Consider the following 5600-nt stretch of genomic DNA (forward strand, 5'->3'; position numbering starts at 1 on the left):
TCTTTGGCTTTAAGAATTCCCTCCATAAAAGCAGTGAACTCAACATAGTAATTTGAGTGAACTCCTAAAAACTTCTTAAAGGAACCCACCACCGAGCCCTTATGATTTCAAAAAACTCCTCCTGCTCCTGATCTTCCTGGATTTCCTAAAGAACAATCATTCACATTTAATTTTGTCTATCCCAAGCCAAGTTTACTCCAATAAACTTCTAAAATCGACAAAGGCTTCCCTGGAAGAGTTGTTAATCCCAACCGGCGGCAGAAAATCAAATCCACGAGGTTCTTGATCACACTGACTAAGGAACCACAAGCCTCCTGCACCTCTCTTCCAATCTTCTCATAGATTTTTAGACAAGACTTTGACACCCCTTCATAACGCCTTTCATTCTTCTCCCTCCAGATGTCATCAGCCACAATAATGAAGCCCACTGACCATGGTTCACACATTGGAATCACTCTGCACTTCTTAATGCACCACTGAGACAACTGAATAATATCATCAATATTTGGCCAAGAAATGCCAAAACAATCCATAAAAGATTTCCATAAAATCAAAGACAAGCTACAAATTGTAAAAATATGATTTAAAGTCTCAGCTTCAAAACCACATAAAGAGCACTTTGAAACAAGAGACACACCCTTTCGACATACAATATCATCTGTTGGAAGCTTCCTGTGCAAAAGTCGTCATCCAAAAGTGGATTGTCTCGGCTGCAAATGTCTATTACAGACCATAGAAAACCATGGGACTTTGGGGTTCTTTCTCCCTATCTCATTCCACGCAGAAAAGGAAGAAAAATTCTCAGTTGAAGTTCCACTCCACATACACCTATCAAATTGAGGCAGGCTTATCAGACGGGCAGTAGAAAAAACATCTTTAAGCATATCAGAGCTAACAACAGGAAAAGCCTAGTTAAAGTCATGAATAAAAGAAGACACCTTCAAAGAAGAACTAATTAAAGGATTCAACACATTACCACATAAATCCATAATGGATTTTTCTCCAACCCAGTTATCCTTCCAAAGATTTATGCTTTTACCATTTCCCATAATCCATCTTTCCTTACCGGAAATGAATGATACATCTTACGGATACCTGGGCATATCAAAGATGATTTATAAGATTTTTTGGGAGAACCATTGGAGAGAAATCTGACCTTAAAAAAATTGCTCATGGCTGAATTCCCATGTTTGATGTTCCAAAGCTGCTTGCAGAGAAGAGACTTGTTAATATCACGAAGTCTACGAATGCCCAGCCCTCCTTCTTTTGGTTTACATACTAAATCCCACTTCACTGTATCTACATCTCCTGACTAGATGAAATTCCTCATCCATTTTTCTATCTGAAAATCAAAGTGTATGGCCACCAGTACACGAAGAAATTGTGGACATGCATATCCAAATTTACCAAACGAACTAATTGCACTCTACCAGCCATAGAGCCTTTCCAACCTGACAACCGCTCTCTGATCCTGTCCATCACAGGCAACAAGAACTGATTTTTTACTCTTTAAAAATTTGCATCTTAAGATATTTGGTCGGGAAATTGCAAGAACTTATTCCCATAATATCAGTGATTATTTTGCTTTCTTAAAGGCGTAATTTTGCCCATGAAAACTTACTTTTCTCTAAATTCACATGTTGAAGAAAAAACCCCTGATATTTTTGCAAGAAATCATAGAGGTTTCTAACATAATTTATAGAAGCATTCATAAATATAAAAATATCATCAGCAAAGAGTAAATGAATCAAAACCAACTCAACTCTTAGGCCTTGCAGAGCTTTGATTTTTTTTTTCCTAATGCAACTTCTTCATTCCTTTACAGAGAACTTCTTCTACCAATATGAATAAAAGAGGGAAAATATGATCCCCTTGACGAAGGCCTCCATTAAGAAGAATGGAAATCTTCGAAGAAGAAAGAATTTGGGATATCCAATTAGTCCATTTTCCTGTGAATCCAAATCTTTGCAAACACATGCAAAATAAAGCTCCAAGATATTGTGTCAAAAGCTTTCTGAATGTCTAGCTTTGCACTCATTCCACCTCCTCTAGTGGAAGAGTACAAAAGGTTGGCCAAATGAGTTTTATTCATTCTCATACTACTTAGCCTTATGTCAATGTAAAGGCCAATGAGAATGGGCACAAAACATCAACAAGGGTGAGATTAGCATATACTAGCAGCGGAATACTACCATTAGAGAAATCTTGGAAGAATTTCTCCATATATTCCCAGCTCGCTCGATGTAGCAGCTCCATCCGACCAGATGTTGAGTCACCAAATGAAGTTCCAGACTAATTGGCTCACCTCGGGCCAGATTGAGCTATCTGGCTAGGGCAGCCTAAGATTACACTCTATATAATACTTGCAAGTAATAAGCCTGACTCAACTCGGGAAATCTGAAACCTAGATAATGGTTGTGGGCTGAAAATTTTATATTGGGTTGGGCTTGAATTGTGGAATCTCAAACCTAAGGTAGGGTTGAACTCAGGCCTGCTTTGCCTTCGAGGACCTTTGTTTGGACTCAATCAACCAGTCCAGCTTCCCCCAACCAGCCCCATGCCCACCCATACGCTAGTAGTTGTCCTCTCACATATGATGGTGTAATCATAATTTGGAGAAGAAAAAAAAAGGCTAATGATTGTGCGATCCTATGCCTAGATACAGGTACAGTGAAATGACCATCTCACTATCCTTGTGGGTGCCTCAACCCATGCTCTCAATCCCCGTGATGGTATAGGAGCTTCACGACAAGATTGCATTATCCCTCCCTTGCATTTTTAAGGACACCATAGGTCTGAAGTAGAATGCCTAGAAGCAAAGAAACTTGGGAGAATTTTGTATGTTACCTATTTTTTTTGGTAAAGAATTATATATATATATATATATATCTACTAAAGCAAAAAAACAAAGATCACATTTTCACTGAAAATAAATAAAGAAAAAAAGAAAGACAGACTGACCACACAATGAAATCAGAGTATGCTAAGGGCTGATGGAACACTTCCAGAATGCCTATAAATCAGAACCCCCAAGAATTAAATGCCCTTCAACATGTCCTGGATGCAGTAGAACTGACGGTGAATCCTGATTTTAAATGGAGATCTCTACGCCTTGTTCCTGATATTGAGGAAGTAAGGAAAGCTCTATTCTCAATGCATGGGACTGCTCAAATCCCTAGGACCTGATGGTCTCCTACATTCTTTCAGAAATTCTAGGATATTACCAATTTCATATTATCACTGAATTTTTATTTTATTTTTGGCCAAATTATGCCGAAGGAGTTGACCAAAACATTTCTCTCTTTCTTAACTTAAAAAAAAAAAAAAAAAAAAAAAAAAAAAAAAATCTCTGCTTCCTCCCAAATTAACCATAAACGTATGTGGAATGGCCTTCAAAGTTATCACTAAGATCATCATGTTAAAAGGAACACTAGACCAAATTATCTGGCTCAATCAATCAGCCTTCATCTCTAGCCTTCATCTCTGATGGTATGATATCCAACACATCTACCTACCTCGCGAGCTATTCCACTTCCACTACATCAAGTGGAGAAAGAAAAGTAATAAAAAAAAAAATTCTTCATTCTAAAATTGAATATGAGGAGAGCATATGACATATTAGAGTGGCCCTTTATTGAAAGCTAATATGCTTCTTAAACTAGGCTTCATCCCACATTAGGTCTCTTTAATCATGAAATACACTAAGCCATGACCTACAATATTCTTATTAATATGGCAAAATGAGGACTTGTTTTTTCATCTGAAGGCATCCTAAAGGGGACCCTTTCTTCCCGCTATATTCATTATATTCTCCCAAGTTCTCAAATTATTAAACAAAATAAAAAAGAAAAAAAAAATAAGTGAATTCTCCATGGAATCAAAACTCGAAATAGAGCACCATGTACCAATATCACATTTACTATTTGCAAATGACTGTTTATTATTCTTAGACTAAACTGCAAGCAATTAGTAATTTAAAGATTATATTTATTTGTACTACAAGGCTAGTGGGCAGGCTATGAATATAAACAAAACAAACCATGCCTCACCTTCAACCCCAACTTGCCGTCTAGAATTAAGCATTGGTCGTCCCAAATTCTAAAGGTTCCTTCAAAGATGGTCCAACCTAAAACTATGATATGCCCAATTGATTTTGGAGTATCTAAAGTTGATTTTTTTTCAAGATATTTTAGGAAAAGAAAAACCTTCCAAATGTTGTAAGTTGGAAGTCATGCTCAAGTCAATGGCATTTCAATAGGGAATGTGTTACTCTCACTTCAAATTACCTGCATCCCATCTACTGGACTCAGTCATACCAGGGGCCAAAATTTTATTGTGTTTCATGGTCTCACATTTTCCGCTCCAAAGAAAAAGGTGGACTAGGGTTTAGAGATACACATCTCCATAATCATGCCTTCCTTGCGAATGTAGCAAGTAGCATGGAGATTATGATCTAGACTAGATGCATGATGGGTTAATTTCATAAAAGTTGTCTTCTTCTGTCTTATTTCATTCAAGCACAAGAAGGGAATAAACCCTGTTGGGAGCGCCAGAGTACTATAGAAGTATGAAAGGTACTCTTGATTGGTGACCTATGGTATATTGAAAAGGGGATATTGTAAGGATATGGCTGGGAGGAGAATTGTGCTCCATCACTCAAAAGGCATCAAACTGCAACGTCAAAGACATCAAAGACGACATGAGTAACTCATTTTGATCTTGAGCTATATTAAGCCAAAAAAAGGAATACCCAGCTAATAAGGTTCCCGTCTTTGCATGATTTGCGAAGCTTTATATGTATGTAGCTTTATCCACGCTTCATAAAGAGTCTATTTTTTTACTCAAACCCGTGATCACTAAGTCCTAATGGAACAAACTTACCATTGTGCCAAGGCCTATCCTCTGCATCATGCTACATCAATTAAGTGTCAAAAATTGGAATTCCAAAATGGTAATTAGATGGAAGAATATCCCATATGTATTTGTTATAAGAATTTTTTTTATATATACTGAGATCTCTAAAGACTTGGTATTGCCTTCACAGTGGGAGTATTTGAAAAATTCTAATAAGACCTTTACAACTTTAGAAGTGGAACTTATGGCATGAGCTTTGGAAAAATTTACTATTAGAATTGATTCTATAAAATTAAACTCGCCACATAATAATTCTTTTTAAGATAAACAATTCATTATAAAACATGGAACGAAGTGTACTTTTTATGGACATGTACCTCCATGTTCCTTGGTTCAAATTTTCACTTCGGATTATAGTACTCCTTAAAGGGTTAAACTTAGTATAATCATACATTAAATTAAGGATAAAATTTTCGTTTACCAATGGCTAACGATGGTACGTTCCAAATGGGAACCCCTCTCTCCCCACTTCTTTTCCCCTATCGTCTGGAGTTGCGATGGGTCACGGTGAATGGATTCCTATTCATTGTGGGCTCAGGAAAACTCGGTCCTTAAGGTTGTGTTTGGTAGCCAAGAGAAGAAGATAAAAAAATTCAAAAATTGTATTATTTTCTTCGTTTAAGAAAATCTCATTGTGTTTGGTATGTCTTGAATTAAGGGAAGATTTTTTTTTTTTTTTTTTTTTT

Source organism: Macadamia integrifolia, chromosome 1, assembly GCF_013358625.1.
Source record: "Macadamia integrifolia cultivar HAES 741 chromosome 1, SCU_Mint_v3, whole genome shotgun sequence".
NCBI classification, from domain to species: domain Eukaryota; kingdom Viridiplantae; phylum Streptophyta; class Magnoliopsida; order Proteales; family Proteaceae; genus Macadamia; species Macadamia integrifolia.